Genomic DNA, 16,282 nt, shown 5'->3' on the forward strand with positions numbered 1-16,282 from the left:
TATCTACTTTTGGTCTTTGATGATGGTGATGTACAGATGGGTTTTCAGTGTGGATGTCCTTTCTGTTTGTTAGTTTTCCTTCTAACAGACAGGACCCTCAGCTGCAGGTCTGTTGGAATACCCTGCCGTGTGAGGTGTCAGTGTGCCCCTGCTGGGGGGTGCCTCCCAGTTAGGCTGCTCGGGGGTCAGGGTCAGGGACCCACTTGAGGAGGCAGTCTGCCCGTTCTCAGATCTCCAGCTGCGTGCTGGGAGAACCACTGCTCTCTTCAAAGCTGTCAGACAGGGACATTTAAGTCTGCAGAGGTTACTGCTGTCTTTCTGTTTGTCTGTGCCCTGCCCCCAGAGGTGGAGCCTACAGAGGCAGGCAGGCCTCCTTGAGCTGCGGTGGGCTGCACCCAGTTCGAGCTTCCGCGCTGCTTTGTTTACCTAAGCAAGCCTGGGCAATGGCGGGCGCCCCTCCCCCAGCCTCGCTGCCGCCTTGCAGTTTGATCTCAGACTGCTGTGCTAGCAATCAGCGAGACTCCGTGGGCGTAGGACCCTCCGAGCCAGGTGTGGGATATAGTCTCGTGGTGCGCCGTTTTTTAAGCCGGTCTGAAAAGCGCAATATTCAGGTGGGAGTGACCGGATTTTCCAGGTGCGTCCGTCACCCCTTTCTTTGACTCGGAAAGGGAACTCCCTGACCCCTCGCGCTTCCCAGGTGAGGCAATGCCTCGCCCTGCTTCGGCTCGCGCACGGTGCGCGCACCCACTGGCCTGCGCCCACTATCTGGCACTCCCTAGTGAGATGAACCCGGTACCTCAGATGGAAATGCAGAAATCACCGTCTTCTGCGTCGCTCACGCTGGGAGCTGTAGACCGGAGCTGTTCCTATTCGGCCATCTTGGCTTCTCCCTCCCGGGAAGGACCTTTTCAATTGTCCATCCCAGGCCCCTAACCTCCTCATCTCCAGAGCGAGAATTCCTCTACAGCCCACCTGGCAGACCAAAAAGTCCATTCCCAACCACCTCACGTAATTCATCTGACAATCCTGTAAGGTGGGTGCATCACTATCCCAATTCTACCAGTGAAACTGACCCTTGGAGAGAGTAATTGACTTGCTCAAAGCCTAGAGTCAGCCTTCTGACTTCAAATATTTGCTATATTACTTTGCCATGTTAGTCACCAGACTTGGATACATTAAATAAAACTTTATCAACAAAATCCAGGAATGTGATTTATAATTATAGAAAAATTAAACTCAAATCTAAATATCTTATAGTGGGGGAGGTGGTGAATTCTTTCCTTCATAGGAAAATAACCAAAAATGACTCATTTTCCAGGCAGACGACAGAAAGTGCCAAAACCATTCCTATGTCCCCCTCTGAGGTAAGAATGCATTGTCTGAGATCCTGGGGCCACAACAACAAAAGGTAGTGTAACAACTGAGTCACCATCCTCTATAGATGCAAAGAAATGCTTTAATTCTCAGCATTTCTGTGATACGTTTCTAAAATGAAGTCTTGGTCAGAAGTTCTAACTTACGAGAAAATGAATTTTAAACACTTGTTTCTTGCTGAACTCTGCCTGTGATACAAAGGGCTGACCTCTGAAGACTGAGGGGATCTTAGCCTCAGAATATTCCAACTCAAGCACACAGAAGAGTTCAATTCAACAACTTAGCGGCTGCCTACTACCAAACAGCAAGAATATGCCAAGCACTGAGCTCCACACCCTGAAAGGGTAGTGAATGAGATATAAATTCATAGGCCAGAAAAGAAAGAAACACATAAAAAAATAATTGCAATACAAGACAGAATGTGCCGAGGCTAATGCAGGAACACACCAAGGAAACAGAGATTCATTTTGACTGGTAAAATAGATGAAGGATTCATGGATTGGGGACCTGGGAAATAGCCCTCAAATATATCCCCTTCCCTCCATTTCCACCACCAAGTGAGGTATAACAAGACGGTAAAGGATACACTGCAAACATGCAGAGATGTCCTAGGGAAGAGGGGAGGTACAAAGTCAGGGAGGGAGTTGCAGGCAGGCCTAAACAGATGACCTCACTGTCACAAAGGACCAGATACAGCAAGAGGAGTTCACACCATACCTCATTGCTGATGAGGAACCAATTGACATTTTAAATAGAAGATTGACATTTTAAATATAAGATTCACAAAATCTGATTTTTTAGAAAAGTCACTCTTGGGGATGAGTATTTGGGAAGAATGGTGGGGCTGAGGAATTAGAAGCATAGGGGCCACTTAGGAATGAAGCCAGTTAGGAATGGACTTGCTAAGAGCCTGACATTCAGCAGCAGTTGGGAGACCATTGCAGATTTATTATATTGAATCCAAAGCTGCCTCCAGGTAACTTTAATGAAGGTATTGTTCTGAAATTTTATTCAGCAAAAGAGAAACTAATGTTTTATTGAGTTACACTTGATACTTCTTGGACAGGTCCTTAATATAGAAGAAAAATGCAAAGCATAAAGTAGATACTTATGTTAGTCATCTGGAAAGTTCAGCTCTCCAAATGTTTTTAACAATATGGCTGTTCCATGTGGAAAAATGGACTTTAGCCTGAAGCACCCATGGCATGTCTTAAAACTCAGTGAAGCCAATCCTGGGTCATTATTTTGTGGAAATATCTAACTTCAGTCATGCTACTCAGTCTTTAATTTCGCACTGTACAAAACATGAAAGAGAGGGAGAGAGTGGGGGAGTGGGAAAGGAGGAGGAGAAGAAAAAAGAAGATAAAGAGGAAAAAAGAGGAGGAAAGAAAGAAACTAAGGGATAGAGACAGAGAGAGAGAAAGAGGGAGTGAGGAAGACAGAGAATGGACCAATGGACCAGGGAGCTAATATGAGAACAGAAGGCTTAGAAGAGCAAGGCAGAAGGTGAGGGTTTATGGGCTTGACATCAATGGCCATCTGAACACTTAAAAGTTTCCAATTGCTCAAATCATCATCCAGCACCTGCTACAGACTTGCCTGAAGAAGAAAAAGCTGATAAAGTGAGATTGTTTCCCTTGTTACTTGCCCTACTTCAGAGGATTTTATGTATGGCACAGTGTGGGGTCGGTGGCAATATGAACAGGTAAGATACCTTTACTCCACTACATAGAGTAAATTATTCTATTTTCCCCCCTTTCCATTCATACAGTAAGCACCCTACTGAGATATTTGTTACATTCCAGGGATAGTAGCAGTCTCTAGGAATAAAAATGAATGAATAAGGAAATGAAATAATGAATGAAGGAGCAAAAGAATGAATAAAATGATCCATTTTGCATGCCTAGCATTTGTTTTGCTTTGGTTCCATATCATTAGAAATGGAGTAAATCTCTGAAGAATCAGAATAGAACGAACTGACTGATCTTTGATTGTATGGCCTTATATAAGTAACCTAATGTCTTAGACTCTGCATTTTCTCATCTGTGAAATAGAGATAAGGAAACTTCCCTGCTCACCCCATAAAGTTATTGGGAAGACAAAAGGAGCCCATATGTAAGAAAATACTTTGTAATCACTAAAACACAGCATACGATACTATTATAATAAGGGAAATATCTCAAAGTTTAATTTGTGACCACTAAATGTAACTTAAGTTAGAGGTTTGAAGTTCACCTTCTATTCTTTGAAGTGTCAGTTTATTAAATTAATAATGTAAACAAGATGAGGGAGGGGAAGCAGGCATTTAAGCCACTTTACTTTTAACCACAACTGGTGTGCTAATTATGGATCTAATTTGGCTATTCACCAAAGCAAGGTCTTTAAGGACAATGCTATTCATCTTGTCCTAGGTAATTTGCATATTTGAAAGAAATGAAAATAAATTTCTTTTAAAAAATAGACCAATTCAGATTTCTTTTATTTTAAGTTATCTTATTCACCAAAGATCCCTCATCCTCCACCCCAACCGGGGTAGCCTCATGAGGTTTGATAGGTAGGACTTCAGAAACAAAGATGGATGACCAGCAGTTCATTGACTCTACAATGAGAATTATCTGAGCACAGGAAGTTCAAGCGGGAAGTCTGGGGCATGAATCTTTGAGCAAGAATTCCCCTTGGGAGTAGAACAAGATGGCAAGGGTAAGAAAGCTGGCTCTCCTCTTAAGAAGACAGGGAGACTAGACTTGTGCACGTTTTTGCTTAACTTGTGGATAAAGTCTTACAGACAGGTGCAAAAAATAAATCCTCCTTTGCAACCCAGAACTCATTGTTCAGTATGAGTTTTGATACATATAAGAAAGGATATTTTCATACCTGAGACAGTTAACTAAGTGACGGGAGTTCTGATAACCATAAAGGTTGGTTCCAGGCCAGGCATAGTGGTTCATGCAAGCAATCCCCACACTTTGGGACACCAAGGTGGGAGGATTGCTTGAAGCTAGGAGTTCAAGACCAGCTTGGGCAAGAAAGCAACACCCCATCTCCATAAAAACTTAAAAATTAGGTGGGTGAATATTTTTCTTTATATATGAAATTTAAAAAATAAAATTTTAAAAAAAGAAGACAGGGAGAGAAAAAAACAGCATCTGGGGACCCATCACTGTGTACTCCCAGCATGAGAATGGTGACTAACTTTCTCCCACCAAGCCCACTTTCTAAGTGCTGTAACCCTGATACCCAGCCCTGGGGCCTGGCTGAAATTGCAGCCAGCAAGGCAGAAACAGCACAACCATGGGGCTGCAGATCTACCTGCTATGCCCCTTCCTGGACTGCTGGGTGCACTGGCTAATTCCATGTGAGTGGCATTTTCTAGGCTGTGAACCAATTGCCCTACATTATCTCATTTGATTCTTATCACAAGCCTCTTCTTCCTTGATGCACACATTGAACTTTGGTTAGAGTTGAAAGGAGATGTCTCAATTATGTAAGGGGAAGGATTTCTAGAGACCCTGTGTTCTTTCATTTTCTCTTATTGGGAGAGACATTTTATGAGAAACAGAGTGGTAGCATGGAAAAGGTCAAGAACCAAAAGTTGACTTGGGTTCTAGTAAAGCTGACCTCCAACTGACAGGCTTGAAAGCTTAGTTTCCCATTCTTCAAGACATTGATGAGAATGTATGACAGAGATATTTTAAGGGTTAAATGTGTATAAACCATGCAGAACAATTCCTAACAGAAAATCAACATTTAATAAATGGGAGTTATGTCCCCTTTTTGTCTATCTTCAGGGAAAGTTTAAGGATCAAATAGTCATTCAACAAATGTTTATTGAATGCTTGCTGTCTGGCACACACTGTTCCAGGATTGGGGGATATAGCAGGAAAAATGCTTGAATCCCTATAGTAGTACCACATAAATGTGAGTTGTGTAATTAAGAGGAATCAATACCACATGACTCTATCTGTCCCAAGAGCTGGTTAAGGTTAGGATCCAGAGGAAGTCCAAAATGAAATTGTAGAATGGTCTTATGGAAATGAAAAATTGTTCTGTTCAATCACATGGAAGTTATTATGGGAAATATCATCCTTAGAATTTCTCTATACTATGGTAACTGCTGAAATTGTCAGGCATGATAAATAGGGAAATTTTTTAAATCACACAACCCTACTGTGTCTGTTTATGATGTAGGAAGCCACAAGTTTTTCTCTCACTCTAACAAACGAAACAAATCAGATAAGCTGCATCACTTTTTTTTCAAATATACCAGTTCAAGACACAAAGAAACAAAAATTAACTAAATTCCAGAAAAGGACAAGTGCTTTATAAGAGAGAAGAGACCTTAGCTGATCACATCCCTGGAAGAGTTCTGAGAGGACTTAAAAACAAAAACAAGAAAAAAAAAAAAAAAACAAAGAAAAACACACCATAATTTTGGATAGGAAGAATCCAGCTGAAATTAAAAACATAAATAAGAGTATATATGGACTGGCAGATTAATATTCTGAAGAACCCCAAGTACAGAGTGAGATTGAATCCACCTGCCAAATCTTTCTAAGGGTCTTCACTGAGTGTTCAGAGATAGTGTGCCAATAGCTTCGGACAGGTCGGGAGAGATCACCCATGAGGTATATGGTACCTCCTCAAGTTACAAAGCAGCCCACCTCCAGAGGTAAGGAGCATGACAAGAGAGCTAAAAGATATTCATCAGAGGCACCAAAGGTCAGAAGAAATGCCAGATATCTTGCACACATCTTAAAATATAAGTCATTTCAAGGCTTCAAAGAATAAAGTTGCCCTCAGAAGGCTTGGGCAGGCCAGCAGGGTTAAAAAAAAACTCCTAAGCCATGAAAACTCAGGAGCTGTACTGAAGAGCAAAGACAACCCTCTAGCAACTTATAAATCTGGCAGGCAGGCTAGAAAGCAGAGAGTTTTCACACAGTTTGGAAAGCTGTCAACTCTATTGAAATTCATAAAAAGATCTCCACAATATTGGCAATTCCAGAGCATAAATCCTGCAAAAAGGAGAATCCCAAACAATCCTCAAAATAACTAAAGCCTGCAGTAAGTGAAACAAACTAAAGCTGCAACAAAGCCCAGACCCAGTTCAGTAACTGATCAGATTAATTTTGACCTTCATCTTAAAAAACTGATAGAAGAAAAGGGGTGCTTTTTCCTAGAAGTAATTATTGTTTGCCTCAGTCTTTACTATTCTTTTATACAAAATGTCTATGCTATGACCAAAAATTACAAGATACATATAGAAGCAAGAAAATGTGACTCACAGACAAGAGAAGAAACAGTTAATAAAAGCAGAACCAGAGATAGCCCAGATGATGAAATATCAGACTGGGTCTTGAAGGTATTTAGGATAAAAATGCTAAAGGATCCTGTGGAAAATGTATACAACAGGCTTTAAGACAGAGACCAGTACTGGTATGTGGCCTGTTAGGAACCAGGCCACACAATAGGAGGTGAGTGGTAGGCAAGTGAACATTACTTCCTGAGCTCCACCTCCTGCCAGATCCACAGCATCATTAGATTCTCATAGAAGCACGAATCCTATTATGAACTGTGCATGCAAGGGATCTAGGCTGTATGTTCCTTGTGAGAATCTAATGCCTGATGATCTGAAGTGGAACAGTTTCATCCTGAAACAATCCCCTCCACCCCCATCCATGGAAAAATCGTCTTCCATGAAACCATTCCCTGATGTCAAAAAAGGTTTGGGACTGCTGCTTTAGGAGCTAAGTGATTACAGCAGGAAAATACACTATTTCTTAAACCAAATGAAAACATTAGAAATTAGAAACTCTACATCAAAATAAAGAATCCAAGAGAAGACCTTAAATGCAAAATGCACACAGCAGAGGAAAGGACCAATGAACTTGAGGACAGATCAATATAAAGTAACAAAAATGAAACTCAAAGACAAGAATTATTAAAAACAAAAAAAGCGAGCACCTGTGGCACAAGATGAAAAGCTGTAAGACAATATGAAAAGTTCCAAAACACATGTAATCAGAGTCCTAGGAGTAGAAGAAAAAGAATAGTGCAGAAGAAATATTTAAAAACAAAATAGCTGCAAACTTTTCAAAATTGATGAAGGACATTGACCCACAGATTAAAAACTCAACCCCAAGAAGTACAAATACAAAGAAAACTGTACCTAACACAAGTGTGAAAACATGCAAAGTCAAAGACAAAGAGAAAATCCTAAATGGAGCTAAAGCAACAAAAAGAACAGCAATAAGAATAACAGTTGTCTTCTCATCAGAAACAGTAGAGACCAAAATTAATAGAATAACAATACTGAAGAGTCAGAAAGAAGGCAGTCAACACATAATTCCATATACAATGAAAATATCCTTCAGAAATGAAGACTAAATAGGCTTTTTTATTCACACATATGGACTACTTTTTGTTCTGCTTTTATTAACTGTTTCTTTTCTTGTCTGTATGAGTCACATTTTCTTGCTTCTATATGTATCTTGTAATTTTTGGTCATAGCATAGACATTTTGTATAAAAGAATAGTAAAGACTGAGACAAACAATAATTACTTCTAGGAAAAAGCACATCTTTTCTTCTATTAGTTTTTTAGAATTAGTCTTGAAAAACTAATCTCAATTTAAAAAATAGTTTCCTATGACTGATGGAAAGTTAAACCAGATGAAATTCTAGAACTATAGGAAAGAATAATGAACCAAAAAGGGTAAATATCTAAGCAAATATAAAAGCGTTTTTTGTTAGATTCTTGAAATGTTTTAATGGCTATTAACAGTTTAAAATATAAACAATAAAAATATAACTGGTGCACAGCACATGCAGAGAAAATATATAAGACAATAAGAGGATAAAAAGCAGAGGAGTGAATAGAAATATATAGTTTTAAGTTTCTTAAACATTTGTTTAAAAGTATAATTTTATTTGAAGGTTAACTGTGATAACTTAAAGATCTATGTTGTGATATCTAAAACAACCAGGAAAATAAGTCAAAAAAGACACGTTTCTAAAAGATCAATACAGACTTGTGCTCCTGGCCAAAATTGGGCAATGAGATAGAATTTCCCTTCCCATCTGAAGTAGTAAAAAAAAGTGGGGGACAAAATATGTGGAATAAAAGTTCTCAGGCAATGCAGGAAAGCTATCACCATGCCCAACAAAAAAAACAATGGAGCTCTACTATTGCTAAGCTTGAGATCTGGAGAGAATTTCCAGGCTGCTGTGCAGGAAAATGATCTGTAGAGGAGCTTGTCTCCAGAAGACAAAACAGAGGAGGGAGTTGAGAGATTTTTGTAACTGGAGTTCACAAGGCAGGCCTCCAAAGGGGAAAGATCTGCACAGATTGCTCTGGAGAACTACAGAAAAGAGAAATGATTTAAATATGTGTGTAAGGAAACTATAAGAGGAAGAATGATCTAGAAGAGCAGAAGGAAGAATCATAAGAAAGAGAGCTTACATAGGACTAGAAAAATTCATTTTTCCACCAAAGTAAAAAAACCTCAGTATTTCCAGAGCACTGGGTAAAATGCTTAGATGTGTATATCTTAGTAGTGGAATAAAATTGGCCCTAAACTGAAGGCTGCCCTGGCCCAGACTAATGAAACTTAAAAGCATGACTTGAAGGATTAAATGTTGCCAAATAACAAGTACATTACAGAACAAAATGCAAGATTATCCTTTAAACTAATGAATGCCCAGCACCCAACAAGGTCAAATTCACCATGTTTGACATTCAATATAAAATTGCTAGACATTCAAAGAAGCAAGATACTACAATCCATAAAGGTGGGAAAAGTCAATCAATTGAAAAATACCTTGAAATAACATATGTAATAGAATTAGTAGACAAGAACATTTTAAAAGCTAGTGTAGAAACAATGACCCAATTACAAAATGAGTTAAGGATTTGAATAGACATCTCTCCAAAGGAGATTTACAAATGTCCAATAAGCACATGAAAAAAGACGTTCAACTTCATTAGTCATTAAGGAAATGCATATCAAAACCACAATCGGAACCACTTTACACCCACTAAAATGATTATAATAAATGAGGGAGGAAGGAAGGCAAATAACAATCAGAGGTGTAGAGAAACTGGAACCTTCATGCAAAAATACTGAAAACCATTGAATTTTATACTTTAAGAAGGTAAATTTTCTAGTAAGTGAAATTCATCTCAAGTTTTTTTTAAAAATCATTCCCAGTTTGAGTTCTTGAACCATGTGGCTTTTCAAGTGAGTTGCCTTCCTTCTAGAATTCACATTAGACTGGAAGATGAATCACTTACAAATAGCTTGAAAAAAGCATTGCATTATTAATATACCGAGCCAGAATTAGTTAAAATTGCCAATCATAATTCTGAAAATCAGAATCCCAAATGCCATAATCCAAATGTTGAAATCCCAAAAGATCAAAAGTCATCCATAAAGATCAAAATCCCTAAAGTCTAAAATACATAACGTCTAACTGAATCCCCAAACCATAATGACAGATTTGAAACTGAGTGTGATCAAGACCTCTAAAATAAATTTCAAGGTGTTACTAACAAAATTTGTTTTATCCATTCAGTCCAATGCATTTGACAGAAAATTCAGATGAGTGGATTGGCCATGCAATAGAGCAATAACAAAAACTTCAAGTTTAAAAATGTGTCATTTTTCTGCACTGGCATTCCTTCTAGCTGATGATATTCTAGGAGCTTTTAGTGAATTAAAGCCACATTTGCCTGGAGAAGCCAAGGCAGTTACTGACTAGTTCAAAAATGGTTATATGCATGGTAAAGTAAGAAGACACTAAATGGTGTTGCTGTTCCATCACCAGTATTGTTTCCTCTAAATTTACGGTTTGTATTTTAGTGCATGTGAAATGGATTTTTGCATAAGTAAAACAACATGAAAACAAGGCAGAGAAGATGCAAAATTTTGATAGGGAATGTTCATGTCACAATATATTAAATCATAGCAGAATTTCAAAAAGATCAACACCACATAGAAAATGAGTGTGAACATATTCCCTGAGGAAAGCCATGCCCTAAAAGAAAAAAAACAACAACACAGCTATTCATTACTATGCAAGATGTCAACATATAGTAAATGATCATGAAAGTTGGCCAGATCTTATGGACTATCTCCATACAGTTGTCCATAATCTATCCCTGTAATACATCTTTTATTCATATATCAAATTTTCTTTTAGGTTTTTCTTTTAGTTTTATTTTCCCCACTGTTTTAAATTGTCAGCATTATTTTTTACAATTTGCTATGTGTTGTATTTTATCTTTATATCATTTCCAATACTGGAGGTACAGACAAATTTAAGACTTTTAGAGAATTCTAATTTGTTTTATGCATTCTTTGCAAATTTGACTCCATAAAAATACATTATCACAATACTGACTTTGTGTGCAAGCATTATACATATACATAAAAATGTTGAAGCTTCCTCAATAAATGAAGAGATATCCTTTTTGTGTCTCTACATATATGAAAGATAAAATTTCTCCAGGTCTCAGCTCTTCAGGTAACTGAATATGTGATAGTGACCCATTGCAGTTTTTTATCAGTCTCATCAAAACATTTAGGTTGTCCTTTATAGTATTTCAGATCACTGCAGGTACAAAGCTGGATGCACACAATTACCAATGATAGTGATATATGCCTATACATTTCCCATTTTGACCCATTTCTTTATCAATAAGTTTTATGTTCAAAACTGTGTGACTGTTGTTAGTATACTGGAGTGCCTATGCTTGCAAAAATGTGTAATTATTATCTATTTAATTGTGTAAAGTGTCCTATGAAGTATTCTGCCATGTTTTATATGTTTGTCAAATAAATCCCCTTTAAAAGTGTAAACGAATGTTTTTCAAAGTATTTTTTAAATTAGTCTTTTTCAGAATTATATTTTAGGGATATTGATTTTTCAAGATTATGATTTTTAGATTTTAGACATTAGGAATTTGGATCTTTCAGGAGTTCAACATTCATGATTATAGCATTAGGAATTGAATCTTTTAGGACTATGGCCCAAACCCAATTAAATCACCCATAGTTAATACTCAGATGTGAAAATGGCAAGACAAATAAGATTCAATATTATAAACTGCAGACCAATTTCACATCTGTAATATGGCTAGTCAAATGTTATGGTCATTGATACTTAGACTAATAAATAAATTTGAAGCATGCATTCAATTTTTAACCCAACTCTGGAAGTGTTAAGAGTATAGTAACACAGTCACTGCTAAATATGAATTAGAAGCACAGGGCACAGGGTTGGAGAATGTAGAAGAAAGATAGAAAAGCTGGGGACGCCAGATACCTTGGAGTAGAACTTCCAATCCAGATCCCAATTTTTCTTCTCTAAATTAAGAAGGTGACAGTATTATAGTACTAATAAATATTTGTGTGATTAGCTCTAAAAAGGTAATTATAAATGTATTCCATATGTATAGAAAGTAGAGGAAACATTAGCATGTAGAGCAAAAATGAGCAAGTAGAGACATGAGAGAATGTTTTTAAGACACAAATGACGAGAGATGAAAAATAAAATAGCTGAAATGAAAAATACATTGACCAGAATTAACAGCAGAATAGATCTTGTAGAAGAAGAAAGCATGATCAAAGTTGAAGACATAGCAGTAGAAATTATGCATATAAATCAGAGAGAAAACATTCAAAACAAAAAAAGAACGGGTCATCAGTGAGTTATGAGACAATTTTAAGTAGCTGAATATACTTGTAATTGAAGTCCTCTAGAGTGGTAAGAGCAGATAAAAATAGTGGCACATATACACCATGGAATACTATGCAGCAATAGAAAAAGATGAGTTCATGTCCTTTGTAGGGACATGGATGAAGCTGGAAACCATCATTCTCAGCAAACTATCGCAAGGACAAAAAAATCTAACACTGAATGTTCTCACTCATAGGTGGGAATTGAACAATGAGAACACTTGGACACAGGAAGGGGAACATCACACACCAGGGCCTGTTGTGGGGTGGGGGAAAGGGGGAGGGATAGCATTAGGAGATATACCTAATGTAAATGACGAGTTAATGGGTGCGGCCCACCAACATGGCACATGTATACATATGTAACAAACCTGCACATTGCGCACGTGTACCCTAGAACTTAAAGTATAATAAAAAAAGACAAAGTTGTATCCAAACTTCATGAAAACTATAAAGTCATAGACCCAAGAAGCTCAATGAATACTAAGCAAAAGAAATATGAAAAAACACTACACCAAGGCATATAAAAATCAAATTACTTAGAACCAGTGATAAGTCTTGAAAGCTGCCAAAGGCAAAAGACACACTAGGTACAGAGAATGAAAAATAAAATTGATGCAGACTTCTCATTAGGAACAATGTAATACAGAAGATAGTGAACCAACTCTAAAATACTAAAAAAAAAAAACCTATCAACTATTAATTCTATATCAAGTAAAAGTACATTTTAAAATGAAAGCAAACTAGGGCTGTTTTTAGAAATACAAATAGTTAAGAGTTCATCAGTAGCAAATCTAAAGTACAGAAAGAAGAAAAATAATACCAAATAGAAATCTACACCCTTACAAAGAAATGAAGGGTACTAGAAATGCCCAAAATGTGAGTAAATGCAAAATTTTTTGTAATTTCTGTAACTCTGTTAAACATAGCTGAATATTAAAAGTAATCACTATGTAGAGTGAGATTTATCTAAAATTAAAATGAATAACAACAATAACACGACGATCAGGAGGAAGGGATGAAAAGACATCTTTGTAAGGATCTTGTGCTATACCCAAAGAGGTATGACATCTGATAATGGTACAAGATATATGAGTCCCAAAGAAAAGAAAAGAAAGAGAGAGAGAGGGGTGGCAAGGGGAGGGAGAGAGGAGAAGGAAAAGAAAGAAAGGAAAAAAAAGAAAGGAAGGAAGGAAAAAGTGCAGAGAGGGAGAGAGGGAGGAGGGAGGGAGGGACAGAAAAAGAAAGACAAAGAAAAAGAGAAAAGAGGGAAGGGAAGGAGGAAAGAAAGGGACAAACCATAGCAAATAGCACAACAAGGAAAATTAAAATGGAATCATAGAGTATGTTCAATTATCCCAAAGATAGAAAAACAGGAAAGGTAAACAAGTAACAGAGGGAATAGATGTTTTGAAAAACAGATAGACTGATGATAAATTTAACTCCAATCATATCAATAATCACCTTTCATCTTTATGTGCTAAATGCCCTTAATTAATTGGCAGATTAAATAAAAAGGCAAGACCTAAGTATATGCTGCTAACAAGAAACACATTCTAAATATAATGACTCACATTTAAATATTTAATCCAAATTGAGTTGATTTTATATATGGTAAAAGGTAAAGACCAAGTTTCATTCTCCTGCATAAGAACATCCAATTTACCCAGCACCATTTACTGAAGAGTGTGTCCTTTCTCCCTGTGTATGTTCTTAGTGCCTTTGTCAAAAATCAGTTGACAGTAAATACATGGATTTATTTCTCAGTTCTCTATTATATTCCTTTGGTCTATATGCCTATTTTTATACCAATACCATGCTGTTTGGTTTACTATAGCCTTATAATATATTTTGAAGTCAAGTAGTGTAATGCTTCCTGCTTTATTCTTTTTGTTCATGATTGGGCTATTAGGATGCTTTCATGTTTCCATGTAAATTTTAGAATTTTTTTTATTTTTCTGAAAAATGATATTTGTATTTTGATAGGGATTGCACTGAATCTGTATATGGTTTTGGATAGTATAATCTTTTTTCTTTTCTTTTTTTTTTTTTTCTGAGACAGAGTCTCGCTCTGTCGCCCAGGCTGTGGTGCAGTGGCACGATCTCAGCTCATTGCAACCTGTGCCTCCTGGGTTCAAGCAATTCCCTGCCTCAGCCTCCCGAGTAGCTGGGATTACAGGTGCCCGCCACCATGCTCAGCTAATTTTTATATTTTTAGTAGAGACGGGGTTTCACCATCTTGGCCAGGCTGATCTTGAACTCCTGACCTCGTGATCCACCCGCATTGACCTCCCAAAGTGTTGGGATTACAGGCGTGAGCCACTGTGCCCAGGCAGTACAATCATTTTAACAGTAGAATCTTTAGGTTTTTCTAGATATAAGATCATATCATCTGCAGAGGGATAATTTCATAGTAGTCTCTGATGATCTTTTGTATTTCTGTCCTATCGTAATATCTTCTTTCTCATTTCTGATTTTGTTTATTTGGGTCTTCTCTTTTTTTCTTGGTTAGTGTAGCTAACAGTTTTCAATTTTGTTTATCTTATTTAAAAAAACTTTTTGTTTTGTTGTTCTTTGTAAATTTTTTTAGTCTCTATTTTGTTTAGTTCTGCTCTGAACTTCATCATTTTTTCCCTCTGGGGAAACACTTTAGGACATTGGTCTTGGCAAAGATTTTATGGCTAAGACCTCAAAAGCACAGGCAAGAAAAAGAAAAATAGACAAAAGGAACCATAATAAAGTTAAAAGCTTCTTCATAGTAAAGGAAGCAATCAACAGAATGAAGAGACCACCTGTTAAATGGGAGAAAATATAGGCAGTCTATTTATCCAACAAGTGACTAATATTCAGACTATACAAGGAACTCAAATAACTCAAGAGTAAAAAAAGTAATAATAATCTCACTATAAAGTAGGCAAAGGACATGAATAGACATTTCTCAAAAGAAGACACACAAATGGCCAACAGGTATATGAAAAAAATCACTAATCAATCATCATGGAAATGCAAATCAAAACCACAATGAGATATCATCTTACCCCAGCTAGAAAGGCTATTATTAAAAAGACAACAGACTGGTCCCAGTGGCTCACTCCTGTAATCCCAGCACTATGGGAGGCCAAGGCAGGCACATTCCTCAAGCCCAGGAGTTTGAGGTCAGCCTGGGCAACATAGTGAAACCCTGTCTCTACAAAAAAAAAAAAATTGCCAGGTGTGGTGACAGTCACCTGTAGCCCCAGCTGCTTGGGAAGCTGAGGCAGCAGGATTGTTTAAGTCCAGGGAGGTCAAGGCAACAGTGAGCCATGATCACACCACTGCACTCCAGCCTGAGGGACAGAGTGAGACTCTGTCTCAAAAAAAAAAAAAAAAAAAAAAATAGTACAACCACTATGGAAAACAGTATGGAGATTTCTCAAAAACCTAAAAATAGAACTATCATGTAATCCAGCAATCTCCCACTGAATAGTTACTCAAAGAAAAAGAAATAAGTATATCAAAGTGATACCTGCACTTTCATATTTATTGCAGCACTATTCACAATTAAAAAAGATATAGATTCAACCCAAGTGTCCATCAACAAATGAATTAATAAAGAAAATGTGGTATATATACATGATGAAATACTATTCAGGCATAAAAAAAGAATGAAATTATGTCATTTACAGAAACGAGGATGGAACTGGAAGTCATTCTATTAAGCGAAAAAAGCTAGGCACAGAAAGACAAATATCACATGTCCTCACTCATCTATAAAAGCTAAAAAGGTAATCTCATGGAAGTACAGAGTAGAATGATGGATACCAGAGATTGAGAAGGGTGTGTGGGTGGGGAAAGGGGGGTGATAAAAAGAGGTTGGTTAATGGGTACACACATACAGTTAGATAGAAGGAATAAGTTCTAATGTTTGATGGCAGAGTAAGGTGGCTATAGTTAACAACAATATATTGTATACTTCAAATGGCAAGAAGAGAGGACTCAAAATGTTCCCAAGACATAAAAATGATAAATACTTAAAATAATGAAGACCACAAATAGCCAGCCATAATCATTACATTGTCTATGTATCTAATAAAATATCATATGCAACTCACAGATATGTACAAATGTTATGTATCCATTTAAAAAACAAATAATGACTAAAATATTTAAAAAATGAAATGTTGAACAAATACA

The 16,282-nt window shown here is 37.1% G+C and overlaps 1 non-coding gene across 1 annotated transcript; it reads left to right on the forward strand.

Annotated features, from left to right (window-relative positions):
* The first annotated feature begins 4,113 nt into the window (after window positions 1-4,113).
* On the forward strand, window positions 4,114-4,241 carry LOC112438987 (small nucleolar RNA SNORA40). Its single transcript, XR_003027297.1, has one exon. It is a non-coding gene; the product is annotated as a small nucleolar RNA SNORA40 (small nucleolar RNA).
* Window positions 4,242-16,282: the final 12,041 nt, after the last annotated feature.

This window comes from Pan paniscus, chromosome 12 (genome assembly GCF_029289425.2).
Source record: "Pan paniscus chromosome 12, NHGRI_mPanPan1-v2.0_pri, whole genome shotgun sequence".
NCBI classification, from domain to species: domain Eukaryota; kingdom Metazoa; phylum Chordata; class Mammalia; order Primates; family Hominidae; genus Pan; species Pan paniscus.